We start from the raw sequence: 21,674 nt of genomic DNA, 5'->3' as shown, positions 1-21,674 counted from the left end.
ATTGAGAAAGCCTGGTAAACAAAAGTTTCAATTAAAAAAAAATAGCAAATAAAAGAGAAGTCAGCTCACCTATTTTTCCCAGATAAATTAAATTTAGCAGTTTAGCTACAAGGAGACTTCTTTCTTAGGCCATCTAAATGATGTCAGGCTCAGAGAATCTCCCTCCTTATTATCAGAATGGTTTGGAGGTGTTACTGTCCCCCCAGGCTCTTTCTCTGTTCTGAGAGACGTGAAGCTCCCAGCCCTGTCCTCTATTCCATTGTCGTTTCCATTCCACTTAGGAATATTCTGTTTCGCTCAGCTCATAAAATGTGTTTAACTGCTGATATGCTTTTGTTTACTCATATAGTGGTAAAATATTTCAGTGCTGCTTTCAGAGCATGAACAGTCTCTCTTTGGAACCCTCCAAAGGACGTGAACTGATCAGAGAAACCACATACCCTGGCTTTCAAAATAAGAGACCCAATTTCAGATGCTGAAGGGAAAGAAGATCAGATCATTGATTTTTCTTTTTCTTTACAAACTGTACATGAAATGAAGCAGAAAGGTCTGTGGCAACCCTAACTAGATTGTTTTTCAGGCTTATTTTTCTGTATTTCCTTATTTTTCTTCAAAACAACATAAGTTACTATTAATCTTGAACAAAGACATGGTTTGATTTCATGTTCTTACTGTAGTGTGTTTCATCTGGAATGTAGAATTGTGGTGGGCCCTTCATGCCTGTGGCTAAGAGACACTAGACCAAATGTTCCAAGGATAACTCATAAATTACTGCTTATACAACATGAAATATACTGACATTAGATTGACATCAAAAAGTGGATCCCCACTGAAATCATGGTTGCTGATATTAAAGTTGAACTCTCAGATTATGTCTTTGTAGAAAAATTTAAATCAACGAGGATTGTAAAATCCTGAATTTGCAGTAAACCATCCTGAATAAAAAAGCAATGACAATTTCAGGTAGGAGGTGTACTTTATGTTTGTTAGGATGGGTATGTAGCCAATTTATCTAGGAGTTAGCATCAGGTCTCTATGTTGTTTTATGTACTCTTAAGTAAATCATTTCTTTATGGTATTGAATTCTTCATCTAAAATATCTGAGATCATCCTAGATCTAAGATACCTCAACAAAAGAAAAAGAATTTATCTTATAATAAAATAGACTTTCGGCGAATCACTTCTTACAAATAAGGTTGCAAGCTCTTTTCTTTGAAAATATCAACTCATTCTGCCTCTGTGACCAAAAACCATCAAAACACAAGCATTTTTTTTTTAAAAAAAAAAACTAGTATCAAAAGTTTAATCAAGTTATGTTATTCTATCCTTTTATAAAGCAACAGTATTCTATATCTCGGGTAGTAGACAAACAGTCACATACACACACTCACAAACTGTGTTGGATACACAGTAAGATAGAAAGCCTGATGTGACTTTGAAGTAAAGAAAGCAGGGCTTATGCTCTTTGGGTTTGTCACATTCTCTGAATGTCCTTGGACAAAGCATCTATTTCTCTGAGCCTCATTATCCTCTTATATAAAATGGGGATGATGGCAATGATCTCTTTTCCATAGAATTTTGGTGTGGGCTTAATGGATACTTTGAATTTGTCCTGTAAATAGAAAAACGCTCTACCAAAGTTATCTTTCCCTCAATGAGTAGAGGCAATACGTAACAACCCAGAAAAGTCAAGGGGAATGGAATTTATATATCCTGAAGATGATATGCAGATTAATTTTAACTGCTAATTGACTCAAACTGGTTGCTGTTGTGCTTTTAGAACCATCCCTACTCTCTTCAACTTGTACTTTAGGCTTCCCAGGGTAGCATCTAGAGTCTGTCACTAGCCTGTTTAAAAATCCCGAGAAGTAACCTTCAAGAGTTGAAAATAAGTCCATTCAGAGTTCTTTATTTCAACAACTTATTCACTGTTTTTTTGAACCAAAGCAATTTGTGAGCTGTTCTTGCAGGTTAAAGGAAGTAGACAACAAGCATCTGCTTGTAAGGTGCTTACAGAATGATTGAGCAAACGGAGCATATGAAAAGACAATCCATTCACCATAACTGAAAGGGTTGCAAATTAAGTCTAGTTAGTAGGCAACCGAATTGTTGAGGTGGATGCCAAGAGTATGGTTTTTCCCATAAATTATGACTTGGAGTTATTATTGTGGTGGGTCATGTGTTAGATGGAACAGTAAGAGAGCTTCATTCCACATACCTTCTTTAAAGGCCTTTTTTAAAAAACCAAACCCTCAATGCAATTTACAGAGCTAAGCAAATCAACACTCAGGGTGAATGCCCAGAGTCATTTGGACTGAAGAGTATAACCACAAGGCCATGAAATTTGCAAACCTAGGTGTCTCCTCAGGACAATTGATTGCAGCCTTCTAAAAGTTCCCTTGAAGAACCTGCTGTTTGACAGTGGTCATTGGCCCTCTGGCCATGAAATAGCAGATGCAATCTCTCAGAGCAAATCCTTTTGATGGTGTACCTCTTTAGTTAAAAAGAATCAGCAAGAAACTTTTATCACATTTTCAATATGTGTATATATATTTATAAACTATATATAGTACTATATATAACTTTATAAAATATTAAAGGGATAGATATTTTAAATGGATCAGTTAAATACCACTTTCTACTATTTTTTGTCTACACTCACCCATGCATCTTGAAGTGTAAGAACCTTACTTTTGAGACTTTCAGAAAACAAGTCTCTGATACTTTGAATATACCTAAGGAGCAGGCTTCCTTTCAGGCTGGCATAGGTTAGGAGCAAAACAGAAAGGCAAGAACACAAAGAAAGCCTCGTCTTAAGAGAGGTTGCAGAGAATCACGTATGTGATGCCACTTCATGGGCTGAGACCAACCTCTCCTAAGACAGTGACCAGCAGATAGAGGTCAGGAGAAGACAATGGGATGGCTGCAGCCACTGCGTTGGGAGCACCTGGAGCACAGCTCTGCATGTCCTAGTTTTCCCACCTCCTCTGCTGACACTGGGGGCAAAAATGCAAAGAACATTTGAAAGCCACTCTAGAGAGTCCATGTGGGAAGTGACAGACAGATGATGAAGAAGGAGGCAAGAGAAAAGAGGGAGATGAGAAGGGCACATTCTGAAAGTCTTTACCTTTGCTGCCCAGTGGCCGGGACAGTTTATCAGTGCTTTAGAAAGAAGTGAGTTCGGTCCCTGGGTTGGGAAGATCCCCTGGAGGAGGACACAGAAACTCACTCCTGGAGAATCCCTTGGACAGAGGAGACTGGCAGGCTACAGTCCGCAGAATCACAGAGTCGGGCACAACTGAAGCAATTTAGTTTAGCACGCTTGCATGCACTGCTGAATAAACAAAAGCTGTGGTTTTGTGATGTGTGTCCTTTTGAACATACTGTTGCTGCTCCAGCTTATGGGATTTGGTGGATAAATGCCCCAGGTTCTCCATCTTTCTGTGGGGCAAGTCTGAGGTATGTCCCTCAGGTTTCCTCAGAGGGTTTGAACTGCAGTGGTCCATGGCAATGATGTGTCCACTAGATTTTCTCCCTTCCTTGTCCAAGTATAACCAATTCTCACTTGTGCCTCCTGGAATACCCTCCCAGATAAAGACTGTCTGCACCCATAACCTTGTCTCAGTTTAAGTCAATTTAAGTCCAAAGAGAGACAACCGTAAATGAATTTGAGCTGGTGGGGTTGATGGTGGTTACATATTTATCTGTTGCATTCTGTATGGTTTTATTTCACTCATTTCTTCTGGATTCTCAAAAAATCCAAGTACCTTTTACAAAAATATAAACAGCATGGATTTACACCTTACATCATTGGGTCAAAATCTTGCTGCCTGGATGTGTGTTCAGTGTGGACGTGGAGCTTTTACTATTTCTGCATGTTCTGTAATGGTGTTATCAATTGTTGCTCTAAAGTGGCTGATTTAGGTTCAGAAGTGCTCTGTCAGTTAAGCTTACAGTTTTATGTATTTGGTAATTACAACATATAATAAAATGTAGACAGTTTGACATAAGTCTTAAGGGCATGCACTGCCCATGTACTGAGATTCAGTTCCCCACTTTGAGGCTTTTACTTCTGTGCATAAATTTATATTTATATTTTAAACAAGAGTCTTAGTATTGATATCTTGTTAACTCCTGAGAAGCACACCTAGCATTGGTTTGTGGGCTTATTTTTAAGCATCAATCACATTATGATACTTGACTAAGGATGTGTTCCATATTCTGCTTGAAAATCCTTGAGATCAGTTCTTCAGGAGAGATTATACAGATTTGATACTTATGTGTGCAAATTGGTAATTTGTATGCACATTTTTGACAGAGGTCTTATGTGTATTTCTCATTGTTTTGAAAATATTAGCAAACATTAGAGACATTGATTAAGTATCAGTTATTTGTATGCAATCCAGGAGACTTCCTGTGGTTCTTTGAAGAAAGTTCATATCCTCTGAATAATTTGTTCTGCGTTTGAAATATGGATACAATAGCAGCATGATAGATAAAAAAAAAAAAAAAGTGTCGTTTCTTTTGTGTTTGTATCATATTATCATGTTCAAATGTATTCTTAAAACATATACTTGAAAGTATTCTTTTAATTTAACTATTTTATCATCAAAATTTATAGCCCAAGATGAATGCTCCCTGACACTAAATGCCAAATTGTGTATTTTGTGAAAACTTTTTGTTCACAAGAATCACAGTATAGCCCAAGATGAATGCTCCCTGACAATAAATACCAAATTATGTATTTTGTGAAAACTTTTTGTTCACAAGAATTACAGTGGAAAGTATCTCTTCACTCAAGTGATTTTTATTCCTCATAGCTTTTGTTAATGTTATAATATCATACATGTGTTCAAGATTATGAGGCTGTCAAAAGCAATGATGTTGAAGATACATTTGAGAGAATATTAACACTTGTCACAAGTTTGTACAATCTTTTTTTCTTAGGTTAACAATATTTGTATAAAACATGGCCAGTGTGGTAATTTCACTCTGAATATAGCTTTTAGATATAAAAGGAAAATCATTTCTAAGAGAATTTCTGCAGTAAATGTATAAGTTGTAATAGGCATTTAGCCAACATATAAAACTTCATTTGAATGTCCATGGTGGCTATACTCATTCATTGTTGAAAAAGAAATGCTGAGCGTCTGGTTAGCACATCTCTGGATCATTTTACATGACCTCTGGTCTATGGCTACATGATGTCTTTCAAGGAAAAGACAGGTAACATTTGTTAACAGTGAATTGTCTTTGTGTAATACTAACACTAGACATTAGGAGAAATAGTGAAATTTACCAAGAATGAATCAGTAGTGTGCTTTTTTGTTAAAAAAAAAAAAAAAAAAAAAAAAAACCAGAACTATTGATTAAAGAATAGTTAGTGTCATCCTTTTCCCCTTGTACTCAAATTCAACACTTCTTAAATATTACCTAAGAGGTAGAAGCATTTCTAGAATGACTGTATACCTATCTTAGGTGAGTTGAGTGAGATGAAAGAAACTTTGCCTTAATTGAAAAAGGATGATTGAATATGTTGAGATCAAGAGCTTCCTGAAAAGACAGGATTCTGTTTGAAATGCATTAGAGCAAAGAAGTTTGTAGTTCAGAAAGATGTAAATAAAACACTGCTTAAGACATTTTTGTTGCTTACTTGCAGCTGTTATTTACTTGAGATTTTGGTTATTTAACTATACTTTATTCCAGAAGATATTCAAGATCATAGTTGCGGCAGGTTTTTAATTATATACAAAGCTATACAACGTGGAACATTTCACCCTGGGGAACACCCCAGAATGGCTGGAGCCACTTTATTAAGTAAGCTGCTGCTGTTTGCTCTGGTTGCTAAATCAAAGGTTTTATTTATTTATTTATGTTTTATTCCTTTGGGCAATAGTTGTTCCATAGTTTTCATCTTTGACTAACTGGAAGTACAAACAAATAAACCTTTGAAGAAATAAAAACAGTTTTTACACTTTTATATAGTTATCACCCAAATAGTATTGAATAATATACAGGAAACTTTAACAACAAAAATGGCCTGTAAATTTAGTGTATGTATACAGACCTAAATTTACCTAAATACTTGATAAGGTTCAGATATATACACTAAATTTTAGCTTAACATTATAAAAATAAAAACCTAGATAAAATATTGTTTCACATTTTTAAAAATCTTAAGGTCACATTTTTCTTTACTTTTGGAGTGGTTGGAGCCATCTGTTTTTGAAATTAGGAAATTCGAGGGGTAAAATCTATTTCATTCTTAGTGCTACAGAAAGTATATGCTATTATAGTATCATACTCTAAATAATAATTATGAAAGCAATTTCTATAAGCAGTCCTGTTTGTTCAGTCTATTCACAGAAGCTACATAAATTAATGCAGTTGTTCCTCTCAGCTGTTGAGTCCAGCTATCAATTTTGGACATGGGATCCGTTAAGTTAGAACTTGAAAGAAAAATACAAAGAACAGTAGTAAGTCAGTTGAATCTGATTTAGAGTGGCTATTTTAAGGAAGCAAACTGAAGATGACTATAACTTTATATATGTCTATTACTAGCTGAAATTTTTTCTTTAGTAAGTGGTTGAAGTCTGTTATATTTCAGTTCAAAACATTCTTCTTTCATTAACAGATTTCTGGTCTTTGTGCATTGCATTCTGTTTTTGTTCCTTGCTATACACACTGGGAAAGAAAATAAGGAAGAACGGTCCTTCCTTGTATCAGAGGCCTGACGGGGGTCCTCAGAACTTGTGAAATCAGGATTTTTAGAATCTGTTGAATAAGCTACTCACAAACATGGGCATTAATACATTTTCCACCCATACTTGGAGTATACCCTTTCCAACACTGTGCATCTCAGCAGCCCTCCTCCACCTTGACTCTTAAAAGTTTCCCTCTGTATAGACATTAAATAGCTATTTGCAGACTAATCTGTGTAGGAAGTGCCCCAAAACTCAGCGGCTGAAAACAAAAATTATTTATTTTCATTAGTGTGCCTGGGGTCAGATGGATCTTGACATACGTAGACTAAGTTTGTATGGTGTTTACCCCCTAAGTTCAGGTTGGATCTACATCTGTCTCTCAGCCTTGGTAGCCTCAAAGGCTACCCAGTACATGTGTTTCTTCTGGAAGTAGCAGAAGCAGAGATGACTGAATAGAAACAGAGTCAAAAGTGAGAGTGAACTCATGTCCACCAGGCTCCTCTGTCCATGGAATTTTCCAGGCAAGAATACTGGAGTGGGTTACCATTTACTTCTCCAGGGGATCTTCCCCACCCAGGGATTGAACCTGGGTCTCCTGCATTACAAGCAGATGCTTTTACCATCTGAGCCACGAGGGAAGCCCCCAAATAGAAACAAAGGATGACTCCTAAGGCCTAGGCTGGGAATCAGCACACCAGCACATCTTCCTGAATTCTACCATCTCTGTCGAGTCATATTCCCAAGTGCAGTATTAATGGGATGGTAGAATGAAGTGGTTGACTCAAGAGCAGGGATCCCCAACCAGTTGGTCCTCAACCTGTTAGGAAGCAGGCCATGCAGCAGTAGGTAAGTGACAGGCCAGTGAGTGAAGCTTCATCAATTGCTTCCGTTGCTCGCATTACCCCCTGAACCACCCCTCATCCTCCACTTCCATCTGTGGAAAAGTTGTCTTCCGTGAAACCAGTCCCTGGTGCCAGAAGGCTGGGACTGTTGCAGAATACTGCAACTAATTTAGGCTAGTGATCCTATAAGTCAGACTTCAGGGAGTCAATCTATTTTTAGTTTTCCTTGGACCAGTGCAGCTCAATTGTGATCATGAACCTGCTGCCATTCCAAGAACCCTTTGTTCATAGTCTACACTTGGTGTAGCTTAACTATGGCCCAGAGTGCATTGTTTAGTTTGTTAAAACTGTTTTTTTAAATAGCAAGATATTTTTGACAGAGGAAGCAGTATGTTGATTTTCAGCCCAGTTCAGGCTCCTCGTCACATAGCAGACAAACACTTTGAATAGCCTTGCCTTGAACTTGTTTAGAAAACGAATCCCTTAATCTAAGATTTCAATTCTTTCACTAATTATAGATCCAGAACTTAAGTTAAAACACAATGAATTCAACACCTATATATTGGCATTGATGGTCATATCTTTTTAAAACTATTCCATTAGTAGTACAAATGCATGCATGAAATAATATATTAGGATAGATATGAAAATTGACAGTTATGTAAAGGCATAAGAAAAAGTGAGTTTAAAATATGACCATATCCTAAGCTCCGTACTCTTAAAATATAGTCATTTTTCTAGATCTAAATTGAAAAATATGCTTTCAATTGACTTTCAACATATTCTAGAAACATTTATTGTGTTTCCTGATTTTGTATAAGGCACCTATCAGAGTACAGCTGTGAAATAATAAAATGTGAAGTGAAAGTCACTCAGTCATGTCTGACTCTTTGTGACCCCGTGTACTATACAGTCCATGGAATTTTCCAGGCCAGAGCCGCTTCCTTCTCCAGGGGATCTCCCCATCCCAGGGATTGAACCCAGGTCTCCTGCATTGCAGGCAGATTCTTTACTTATATACTTTGTCATAGATATTATCTTATTCATATTACTGAAATATTTTTCCATTCTTTAATTTTAGTTTAGGAGCTATCGATAAATCATTTGTAATATCTTTGGGAGATTAAATGGATAAAGTAAGTTCATACTTTATGAGGTTTATATTTTCAGTGTATGTTGACAGTCACAGTTATCTCAGACTTACTAGGAAAAAAATTAATGAAATAGCTCTGGGGCCTAACATTCCTAGAAATTGTGTCAAGAAAAGCCAGATTTAAAATATTAAGTGTATATCTCCATCTCTACATTTTATTGCATATGTTATTTCTTCTCTTTGAAATAATAAATTGGACTGTGCTTCACCATCCTCCAAACTCCTAAAATGTTTGCTGCCTAGAAATCATTGTTTGTTTACTTCTTTATGTTATTACTCTGTGCATCAGTTTAACTATATGGCATTTCTTTCATTTCTGTTTTAGATTTTATAAAGCATTGCTGTGTGTCTTTTTGCTAATTTGTTTGTTTATTTTTGGTCCTTGGAATCCTGTAGACAACCTAATGTCCTCACTATTTGCAGACAAAGAAACTGTCGCTTTAGATTAGGTAATCTCCTCAGAGACACACAGCTAGAAAGTAGTACAGAACACTCCCTTCAAATACACTTATTTTTAAGAAAGCTCATTCACTTTATCCCTTTTACAGTTCAGTTCAGTCGCTCAATCGTGTCTGACTCTTTGTGACCCCATGGACTGCAGCACGCCAGGCCTCCCTGTCCATCACCAACTCCTGGAGTTTACCCAAACTCATGTCCATTGAGTCAGTGATGCCATCCAACCATCTCATCCTCTGTCATCCCCTTCTCCTCCTGCCTTCAATCTTTCCCAGCATGAGGGTCTTTTCCAGTGAGTCAGCTCTTCATATCAGGTGACCAAAGTATTGGTGTTTCAGTTTCAACATCAGTCCTTCCAATGAACACTCGGGACTGATCTCCTTTAGGATGGACTGGTTGGATCTCCTTGCACATAGAGGTGGCAAATATAACATGTGTATGACCATTTATACACCTTTCATACTCAGGGTAGGTGCTAGTAGTTATATATAGTAAGTAGTCTTTCTCCTAGAGCATACCTGCAGTCTTAGAAACCTTCCCAAAGCTCATAAGGAAAAGACTCATAAGTGTTTTGGAGTTGGCATTCAAGATTAAATATATTTGATTTCCATTTCTATACCTTACTTTGTTAGGATTTATGTCTTTTGTGTTTGTGCCCTATAATATCTACTATTGTACTTTACATAGAATAATAAAGATTAAATAGCTGTGCTGGAAAAAAAGTTATGACCAATCTAGACAGCATATTAAAAGGCAGAGAAAAAAAAAAAAAAAGGCAGAGACATTACTTTGCCAACAAAGGTCCATCTAGTCAAAGCTATGATTTTTCCAGTAGTCATGTATGGATATGAGAGTTGGACTATATAGAAAGCTGAGCACCAAAGAATTGATGCTTTTGAACTGTGGTGTTGGAGAAGACTCTTGAGAGTCGCTTGGACTGCATGGAGATCCAACCAGTCCATCCTAAAGGAAATCAGTCCTGAACATTCATTGGAAGAACTGATGCTGAAGCTAAAACTCCAATAGTTTGGCCACCTGGTGCGAACAGCTGGAAAAGACCCTGGTGCTGGGAAAGATTGAAGGCAGAGGAGAAGGGGACGGCAGAGGATTAGATGGTTGGATGGCATCACCAAATTGATGGACGTGAGTTTGAGTAAGCCCCGGGAGTTGGTGATGGATCGGAAAGCCTAGTATGCTGCAGTCAATGGGGTTGCAAAGAGTCAGACCTGGCTGAATGACTGAACTGAACTGAATAATTTATTGTTAAATGGGTATAAGTCATATTGTGGTAGAATTTGATTTACTGTAAGGAATAATCTTTTCTTTTATTATCATTGAATAATTTATTTCTAGACATCACTTGACTTCATCTTGTGCCAGGCACTGTGTTATGCATTTGAGACTCAAGGACTAATTCATTCACTGGGGCCTGAAATGGAGACAGAAAAGGACATACCATAGCGACAGAATGTCTACCCAATGATGGGTTATAAATATTTCTGGATGTAGCTCGCCACTGGGGAGTGGAGGCTGCCTGGGCACCTGCTGGATTGCTATTCACAAAGAAAAGGGTATCACGAGTGGCTGGACCCCCAAAATATATCTTAGTTTACAGAAGCAGACTAGCAGGAGTACATGTCATAGCTTTGTCTTCAGGGTTTGCAAATTCTGGTTTCAAAATTGCAAATGAATGTCCTCAGTCATCAGATGGATTAACCGCTTGTCTTCTCTTGTACTGCTTCCTCATATGTAAATGTGCATAAACATCTTGCTGCAAGAATGCTCTTAAGGTCATTCATTCAAAAGATATTTATTGAAAGCCTCCTATTAGCTCCCATTATGTCCTGATACAGCAACGAATAAAACGCAGTCCTTATTTTCCAGAAGCTTTCACTCTGGGAAATGGAGGACAGGAAACAAATGAATATTTTAGGCAAAGGCAGTAAGGCAGCACATGCTGTTTTTTGTCACAATGCTTGACCCAAGAAATTCTATTCCCCTTCCCCCGTTCCCACGCACTGTATCATCATGAGGCACTCTATGCATTTTTTAAAATCTAAAAACCTCTCTGTTCCATAATTGCTAGTGAGAACAGCAGTTGTCACTGTAGCTTTCAAATCTTTCTGGAGCTATAAATGACGGTGATGCACCTGTACCAAATGGCCCAACAGCAGATGCCAAGTATCCTGTCTGTAACACCCATAGCAATTAAATATTGTGTACTTACATTCTGTAAGGCTCTCATGGGTAGCTCTATAAGACTTCAGCTCTTCTTCACAAAAGTTAGTATCCTGATAATAAGATAAAGATGTAGGCAATGTGAGCTGAATAAGTCTTTGTAAGACATATGTCAGGCACTGCCCCCCCTCAAAAAAAGTCCTGCAGGTGAGAGAAAAGATCAAAGCTTCTGAACTTCAGTTACTGTTTATTGAATACTTAGGTGAATAAGCAGTTGGGGTTTATGAAAATTCCTAATTTTAGGTAAGGGGTTGGACAGGACAGTGATGAAGGCTATGCTGAATGCTAGACTAGAAACTTGAACTGAGAAAGTATTAATAGGAGATGAAGGCTAATATTTGGCTATGTGGACCGAGACAGTTTCCAGTGAATAAAGTTAATCTTCCTTCCTATTTGATATCCCTCGCATTTGTTTCCACATGCTGAATAATAAAACAGATAGGAAAAACACCCAAGGAATGTTAACAGATTTGTTTTAAGGTGAGAGAGATTGCTGAGGGCTGAAAATATCAGAGATTTCCTTACAAATTTTAGTTTAAGATGACCTACATTCTTGAGTGGAATTACATGCTGTGTGTGGAAGGAAAGGTTTTTCTCCTAACATCCTTCCCAGCAAACAGATTATAAACAACACTTTTCAGAGCAGGAACTGTGTCATAGTAATTTCTTCATTCCAACAGTGGTTCTGGTGCCCTGTCCACATTGAAGTAGCATGCACTCAGGAGGTGTTGGTTGAATGTTTATTTCCAGTGGCCTTGTATACCTTAATAAAAACACAGGCAAGCGTACTAATTCTTAAATCACTGACATTAGTGTCCACTCCCACTGCTTTCCTGCCCCCTTTTGGTTACTCACTGAACCCTGATGGGTGGACATGGGCTTCAGGGGAGGGAGGCTCAGCTGCTCCCCAGGCTTTCCTGGTGGCTCAGAGGATAAAGAATCTGTCTGCAATGTAGGAGACCTGAGTTCGATCCCTAGGTCAGAAAGCTCCCCTGGGGAAGGAAATGGCAACCCATTCCAGTATTCTGGCCTGGAGAATCCCATGGACAGAGGAGCCTGGTGGGCTACAGTCCACGGGGGTCACAAAAGAGTTCAACACAAATGAGCAACTAACACTGTCTGTCAGCTGCCTCCAGCCCAGGGAGTGTGCTGTGTGCACGTGAACCCGTCATGGTAACTCCACTGGGAATGGAGCAGGCCTGGGAGTGTGCCCAGTCAGACAGAGGGCAGGAGGGAATGCCAGCTTGGGGGTGGGCATCAGGGTTCCAGAAAGCCCTCTGCTTTCTTAAAAAGAGGTGCCCTTGGAGAGAAGTCCCCTCTTGGCCTCTGAATCCCACCCTGTGAGGAGGAGGTAGCTGGCAGAGAATATTTTGAGAGCAGACGACCCTGAGGAGGGCACCACAGAAAAGCAGATGCCCATGACTACACTGCAGAAACTTGAGTTAACCAACGCTGAATATATTCTAACTCTTCATTGCCTTTGTGACAGGATACAGCTTCTTTTTTCTTACCTTTTTAAAGCTGTTTCATGTTTTATTGGAATATGATCACTTTATGTGTTGTGTGAGTTTCTGCTCTGCAATGTCAAGAATCAGCCATATGTATCATATATGTCCTCTCTCCTGAGCCTCCCTCTGAACCCACCATTCCACCCTTCTAGGTCATCACAGAGCATGAGTGTGTTCTCTGTGAATACAGAGCTTCCCATTACCCATTTTACACATGGTAATGTGTATATGTCAATGCTACTTCCTCAGTTAATCCTCCATCTATTAATGCATATATATGAAATCTGTAAAAATGGTCCTGATGAGCCTGTTTGCAGGGCAGGAATAGAGATGCAGACATAGAGAATGAACTTGTCAGCCCAGAGGGGGAGTGACAGTTTATTTATTAAGTCATTTTTCAGTGTGGTCATCTGTTACTTGCAGCCTAGATTAGCCTGTAAGATCAGTGGATTAATTAAACATGTGGTACTGTGCAAATGAAGTAAAAGACCTCTCCCCGTGTGCAGAATCTCAGAAGGATTTATTCAGCAAATATTTCTTCAGAGCTTACCGATTTTCACAAACTGATAAATGAAGAGATAAATTGATTCTATTGAGGTTTTGGACTCTAGCACAAATATGAAATGGATAGTAAAAAACCAGTTAGTATTCACTGTATTTTCCATGCAAGTTCTTTATATGCATGAAAGGTTTGTCTTTGAGACTCTTTTTTAAGCCAAAAGTGAAAAATAGAAATAGCTAAATTGGATAACCATGCAGAATTCTCACATGATATTGCAATTTTATGAAACATGCCATCCTCATGGTTTAATGAATACTATTACTCTGATACTTTTTAATTTATTCAGTTTTTGCACTTCCCAAACCCCATTTTATTTATACATATATGCCCAATTTAGAAATTCATGCTTTTTAATACACTATTTTATTTAAGGAAAATGTTAAATAGATAATTATCCCATGTGAATAGGTGTTTTTAAATGATGTTTCTTTATATTCTAGATGCAAAGGTATTGCTGTCTTTACTTCTATTTTTTTTACTTACAGTACCAAAAGAGGTGACCTGTAGTTCTTCCTTCCTCTGAAATTGGTATTCTTCTAACTTAAAATGCAGCTTTGTTCACACCTGAGACCCTTTGAGAATAAATAAAGTCTGCATTTCTTTTTTGAGCAGTATCCTGTCAGTCTAAGAAGGAAAGAGCAGCTCATTTCAGTCACTGGCTCTCATAGCATGGCATTTGTAACAGTCTCAGAGAAGATCACTAACTTTAGCTCAACTTAAAGGTTAGCATTTTATTGCATATGTTTCAGTATAAAAACTAGTAAGATTTAAAAACACTTACTCATCATTTATGATTAAAAAATATAAAATAACTATTCAGAGCAACAGATAGACTGGAGATGATGTGAGCAGAACGTACTGTCTTCTCTCTTCTTTTGCAAAAACAGTAGTAACAGAAGAACCTAGAACTTGCTTTCCCTGCCTAGGGACATCATACTTGGTGTGAGAACATTACACATGGGGCTCCACTGTCTAAACGGACACTTTTAAGCTCCATCATTCATTCATCAAGATCTCAGCCAGTGCTTGTAGGATGGTGGACCACTGTGAATCTGGATTTCAGATTTCTTTTGCTCTAGTCATGTAGAGATTAACTGATTATTATTAAAATCTGGGTTCCCAGGGAAGCCAGACAGATGCTGGCATATCATTAGTCCTTGTTTACCTTATCAGTTCAGTTCAGTCATACAGTCGTGTTCAACTCTTTCAGGTCACATGAACTGCAGCATGCCAGGCTTCCCTCTCCATCACCAACTCCTGGAGCTTGCTTAAACTCTGTCCATGGCATGGACGTGAGTTTGAGTAAACTCCAGGAGTTGGTGATAGACAGGGAGGCCTGGCGTACTGCAGTCCATGCAACCTGAAAGAGTCGGACACAACTGAGCAACTGAACTGAACTGAATTGAATTGGTGATGCCATCCAACCATCTCATCCTCTGTTGTCCCCTTCTCCTGCCTTCAATCTTTCCCAGCATCAGGGTCCATTCTAATGAGTTAGTTCTTCACATCAGGTGGCCAAAGTACTGTGGTTTCAGCTTTAGCATCAGTTCTTCCAATGATTAATCAGGACTGATTTCCTTTAGGATGGACTGGTTGGATCTCCTTGCAGTCCCAGGGACCTGCAAGAGTCTTCTTCAACACCACAGTTCAAAATCATCAATTCTGCACTCAGCCTTCTTTATGGTCCCACTCTCACATCCATCCATGACCACTGGAAAAACCATAGCTTTGACTAGACGAACCTTTGTTGGGAAAGTAATGTCTCTGTTTTTTAATACACTGTCTAGGTTGGTCATAGTTCTTCTTCCAAGGAGCAAGTGTCTTTTAATTTCATGGCGGCGGTCATCATCCACAGTGATTTGGAGCCCAAGAAGATAAAGTCTGTCACTGTTTGCCATATAGTCTTCTAGTTTTCTAGCATAAATTAGAGTTGGACTCTGATGATGCCTATTTGGGTTCACAGATAGATAGATATAAACACAATTGCATCATTCTCAATATTCATTAGATACAAGTATGAATTGTTCTTTATTAAAAGTCACAGTTTTCCTTCTATGTCATCTAAAAAAAAGATTCTAGATTATGACAGGAGTGGTCTGACAAGAAAAAAAGCTCGACTTATATTGACATATATTGTATAAGCCAAAATATTGCAAGCTTTTTTATTGAGAAATAATTGATGTATAATAGTGCATTAGTTTCAGGTCTACAACACAATTGTTTGATATTTGTATATACTGTAAAATGATCACTACCATGTCTTATTAACATCCATCACCACACATAATTACAATTTTTTTTTTTTGTGGTGAGCACTTTTAACACATAGTTTCTTAGAAACTTCCAAATGTACAAGTATGATGAATTATAGACGCCACACTATACATTACTATTTTATAACTGGAAGTCTACTTTTTCACTACCTTTACAGATTTTACAAGCATTTTTAATGGTGGGAAACAGTGTCTTGTGAATTATTATCCATCAACTCATATGATGTCTTTATTCATTTAACATCTGCTAAATGTTAGTGATGTTGGCTCAGATGGTAAAAAAAAAAAAACCTGCCTGCAATGCAGGAACCCTGGGGTTCGATCCCTGAATTGGGAAGATCCCCTGAATAGGGAAATGGCAACCCACTCTAAAATTCTTGTCTGGGGAATTCCATGGAGAGAGGAACCTGATGGGTCACAAAGAGTCAGATATGACTGAGCAACTAACACGTCCAAATATTAGGGACTGTACATGGTGCCAGCACCGAAAGAAGCTTGCCTATGGTGGTGACCAGCATCAGAACAAATGGATGGATAAAGTGCTGACATGAGAAAAAGACCCCATGAATTAACCTCATTTGTTTATTTCTTCCCTCTTGATCTGCTTAACTGATTAGATAAATCTGATTGTCTACTATTAAAGTTACAGTAGTTGATACAAGTAACTCATGATGTCATAAATAAAGAATAAAGTAAAATTTATCTCTGCTACACACAAGCAAGTAACTTTCTGTTTTGGAAGAAGTGGTAATAATGAAGACGAATACACAAGGTTCCCTTGACTTTTAAAGACTAATAAGCATTAAGTGTTTATGTAATATTGTTGTTGTTCAGAGGCTAAGTCACATTCAATTCTTTGTGACCTCGTGAACCACAGCACACGAGGCTTCCCTGTCCTTCACTATCTCTCTGAGTTTGCTGAAACTCATGTCCTTTGAGTCAGTGATACCACCCAAACATCTAATCCTGTTGCCCCCTTCTCCTGCCCTCACTCTTTCCCTGCATCAGAGTCTTTTTCAGTGAGTCAGTTCTCCACATCAGGTGGCCAAAGTATTGGAGCTTCAGATTCAGCACCAGTCCTTCCAATGAATATTCAGGATTGGTTTCCTTTAGGATTGACTGGTTTGATCTCCTTGCAGTCCAAGGGACTCTCAAGAGTCTTCTCTAGCATCACAGTTTGAAAGCCTCTATTCTTTGGTGCTCAGCCTTCTTTATAGTCCAACTCTCACATTCATACATGACTACTGGAAAAACCATAGTTTGACTATAGAGACCTTTTTTGGCAAAGTGATGTCTCTGCTTTCTAATACACTGTCTAAGTCTGTCATAGGTTTTTTTCCAAGGAGCAACTCTTTTAATTTATTGGCTGTAGTCACCATCCACAGTGATTTTTGGAGTCCAAGAAAATGAAATCTGACACTGTTTCTACTTTCCCCCCATCTACTTGCCATTAAGTGATGGGACCAGATTTCATAATCTTGTTTTTGGAATATTGAGTTTTAAGCCAGCTTTTTCAATCTCTTCTTGAATCACCTTCATCAAGAGGCTCTTTAGTTCCTCTTCACTTTCTGCCATTAAATACCATTAAAGTGGTTTCATCCGTGTATCTGAGGTTGTTGATATTTCTTCCAACAACCTTGATTCCAGCTTTTAAGTCATTCAACCAATATTTCACATGATATACTGTGCATATAAGTTAAATAAGCAAGGGTGACAATATACAGCATACCATACGCTTTTCCCAATGTTGAACCAGTCCATTGTTCCAGCTCCGGTTCTAACTGTTGCTTCTTGACCTGTATACAGGTTTCTCAGGAGGCAGGTAAGGTGGTCTGATAGTCCCATCTCTTCAAGAATATTCCACAGTTTGTTGTGATCCGCACAGTCAAAGGCTTTAGCATAGTCGATGAAACAGAAATAGATGATTTTTGGAATTCCCTTGCTTTCTGTATGATCCATTGGATGTTAGCAATTTGATATCTGGTTCCTCTGCCTTTTCTAAATCTACCTTGTACATCTGGAAGTTCTTGGTTCACATCCTGCTGAAGCCTAGCTTGAAGGATTTTGAATATATCTTGCTAGCATGTGAAATGAGTGCAAATGTATACAGTAATTTTCCCATTCTTTGGCATTGTCTTTCTTTGGGATTGGATTGAAAACTGAACTTTTCCAGCCCTGTGGCCACTGCTGAGTTTTCCAAATTTGCTGGCATATTGAGTACGGCACTTTAACAGCATCATCTTTTAGGATTTGAAACAGCTCAGCTAGAATTCCATCACCTCTGTTAGCTTTATTCATAGCAATGCTTCTTAAGACCCACTTGACTTCACACTCCAGGATGTCTGGCTCTAGGTGTGTGACCACACCATCATGGTTTTCTGGGTCATTAGGAGCTTTTTTGTACAATCCGTCTGTGTATTCTTACCACCTCTTCTGAATCTTTACTGTTTCTGTTAGGTCCTTGTCATTTGTGTACCTTATTATGCCCATCTTTGCATGAAATATTCCCTTGGTATCTCCAGTTTTCTTGAAGAGATCTCTAGTCTTCCATTCTGTTGTTTTCCTGTATTTCTTTGCATTGATCACTGAGGAAGGCTTTTTTTGTCTCTCCTTGCTATTCTTTGGAACTCTGCATTCAAATGGATATATCTTTCCTTTTGTCCTTCGCTTTTGGCGTCTCTTCTTTTCTCAGCTAATTGTAAGGCCTCCTCAGACAATCACCTTGCTTTCTTCAATTTCTTTTTCTTGGGGATGATTTTTGTCACCACCTCCTGTTCAGAGTTATGAACCTCCATTCATAGTTATCTGGCACTCTGTCTATCAGATCTAGTCCTGTGAATCTATTTGTCATCTCCCCTCTCTGGGGATATATTTAGTAAATGCTAGCTTTGTGAAAAATATTATTTTAACCTAACATTCATTGATATTCTGAAGAATATGTAAATGATGTGCTATATAATTTTAATTTGCCCAGAGATTTCTTTGCTTCTGGACAGGTAAACCACACAGTTTTCCTACATTATTCCCAAGCAAATATTCATTCAAGTAGTATTTATCAGGTCCCCACTATGAATGATAGTGCTATCCAGAAATTCATAATCTTTTTGAACAAGCAAGAGAAAAGCTAAATATAGGGTAACAAGGAGACTTAAAATATGATTCAGTGTTAAAGTGAATGGTATAAACAAAGGCAGCTCCCCCGTTGGTTCACACAGGAAAGAATCCACCTGTAATGCAGCAGATGTGGATTCAAACTCTGCGTTGGGAAGATCCCCTGGAGGAGGGCATGGAAACCCACTCCAGTATTCTTGCCTGGAGGAGCCTAAGGACTGAGGAGCCTGGCGGGCTACAGTCCATGGGGTTGCAGAGTCAGACGTGACGGAAGTGACTGAACACACATGCACAGAAGCGAGGGATGCCATTCTGTCCCCGTTCCTTTACTAGACTCTGTTCATCATTTCCATTTTCCCCCACTTAATACAGAAGCAAGTTCGGAACCCTTTTTAAGATAGCACTGCAGGAACTCATTACCTTTTAGTTTACCTACTGGGTAAACTACTTGCCATCTCTAACAGGCAAGTTCTAAAGAAAATCAAGACTGCTTACTCAAATCTGTTTTCTGGTGCTTCACAACAATTTTTCTTCCTTTGTAGTAATAAAGTTGTCCCCTATGAATCATCTACTCATCTTTCCCTACTGACTATGTCTCCCATCACTGCAATGGTTTAGAGTAAAATAACAATGAGATATTATTTAGGACATGCATAGACAGTGCTCCCAGCTGGAAAACAAGTTAAATCAAGCCATCACATCAATGTGTGGGCAGCAAGTAAACACTGCAGTGGTGACTGGCATTGTCCATCAATTTCCAGTTCTCCTTTTCTTTCAGTTACCCTCTGGTAGAAGTTAAGGTCTGGCCATGTGATTAACTTTAGTCTGTGAAATGTAAACAGCAGTATTTTAAAAACCAATGGGCATTTCTTCATGTCCTGATTTCTCCCTGCTATAACTGTTAATTTAAGAATGAACCTCATTAGCTCTGGTCCCAGAGTAAGAACACAGGAACAGGGCCCCACTGACCCAAAGTGGATGTGAAGTATGAGCAAGAAATAAAATTTTATTGTTAAAACCACTGAGATTTATGCCAGCATGATTTCACCCCTCATGACAAATACTACTCTATTACTATGTGTAGGTCAAGGGAAGAATCCATGGTGAGCCTTCTCAGTAGTAACAATATTGAAGGGAATCTATAGTGTGAAATTTGATTAGGAAACAAAAGTCTCAGTCACTCTAAAATCTGTCCATTGTAAGACCCAACACTGATCTAGTAATAGCTTTTGTGGGGAAAAGAGATTCACATTGAAAGTAGACAAAACTCTTTAAAAAAAAAAAAATAATAGTATGAATTTATCCATTAAAGTAAAAGATCTATTTTATTTATTATCTTAGCACAAGGCTTTCTTTTAATTGTCTCAAATGTCTTCAAATTATTAGTCCTTCTGCATAGACACATAGTTTCAAGGTAACTTGATCTTTCTTGTACCGTGTGTGTGTGTGTATGTGTGTGTGTGTGAGTGTGTGTGTAAAAGAGAGATAGAAAGAGAGGCCTTGACATGCTTAGCTTACTACTTTTAGGGACCAAAAGAATTTTTAAAATATTGAATACTGGGCATTTATCTGCATTTTTTGTTTAATAAATTGTATCATTTTTCATATGAGTTTTTGTTGTTTTTCACTTACTAAATCCGATCTGACTCTTTGAGACCCCATGGACTGCATCACACTAGACTCCCCTTTCCTTCACTGTCTTCTGGAGTTTGCTCAAATTCATGTCCATTGAGTCGGTGACACTATTTAACCATGTCATTCTCTGCTGCCCCCTTCTTTGGCCTTCAATCTTTCCCAGCATCAGGGTTTTTTCCAATGAGTCATCTCTTTGCATCAGGTGGCCAAATTATTGGAGCTTCAGATTCAGCACCAATCCTTTCAGTGAATATTCAGGACTGACTTCCTTTAGGATTTACTGGTTTGATCTCCTTGCAGTCCAAGGGACTCTCAAGAGTCTTCTCCAACACCACAGTTCAAAAGCATCAATTCTTCAGTCCTCAGCCTTCTTTATGGTCCAACTCTCGCATCCATCCATGACTACTGGAAAAACCATACCTTTGACTATATGGATATTTGCTGGCAAAATGATGTCTCTGCTTTTCAACATGCTATCTAGGTTTGTCATAGCTTTACTTCCAAGGAGCAAGCATCTTCTGATTTCATGGCTGCAGTAACCGTCTGCAGTGATTTTGGAATCCAGGGGGAAAAAAATATGTCACTGCTTCCTCTTTCCCCTCTATTTGCCATGAAGTGATAGGACCAGGGGCCATAATCTTAGTTTTTTTAATATTGAGTTTTAAGCCAGCTTTTTCACTCTCCTCTTTCACCTTCATCAAGAGGCTCTTTAGTTCCTCTTTGCTTTCTACTATCATCTGCATATCTGAGGTTGTTGATATTTCTCCCAGCAATTTTGATTCCAGCTTTAATTCATTCAGTCTGGCATTTGACATAATGTACTCTGCAAAGAAGTTAAATAAGCAGGGTGACAATATACAGCCTTGACATACTCCTTTCCCAATTGTTAACCAATTAGCAGTTTCATATCCGGTTCTAACTGTTGCTTATTGACCCACATACAGGTTTCTCAGGAGACAGATAAGGTGGTCTGGTATTCCCATATCTTTAAGAATTTTGCACAGTTTGTTGTGATCCACACAACCAAAGACTTTAGTGTAGTCAATAAAGCATAAGTAGATTTTTTTTTCTGGAGTTCCCTTGCTTTCTCTGTGACCCAAAGGATATTGGCAATTTAATCTCTCTTTTCTCTGTGTTTTCAAAACCCATCTGTATGTCTGGAAGTTTCTGGTTCACATACTGCTGAAGCCTA

General features: G+C 38.3%; 1 protein-coding gene and 1 non-coding gene across 3 annotated transcripts in view; one reads left to right on the top strand and one right to left on the bottom strand.

Moving 5' to 3' along the window:
• PDGFD (platelet derived growth factor D) overlaps positions 1 to 21,674 on the top strand; it is a 263,650-nt gene that overhangs the window by 143,045 nt on the left and 98,931 nt on the right. The gene's annotated exons all lie outside the window — the stretch shown is intronic.
• Positions 7,270 to 7,342, bottom strand: TRNAY-GUA (transfer RNA tyrosine (anticodon GUA)). Its single transcript has one exon. It is a non-coding gene; the product is annotated as a tRNA-Tyr (tRNA).

This window comes from Muntiacus reevesi, chromosome 9 (genome assembly GCF_963930625.1).
Source record: "Muntiacus reevesi chromosome 9, mMunRee1.1, whole genome shotgun sequence".
Lineage (NCBI taxonomy): Eukaryota > Metazoa > Chordata > Mammalia > Artiodactyla > Cervidae > Muntiacus > Muntiacus reevesi.
This window is presented reverse-complemented; position numbering and strand designations above follow the sequence as displayed.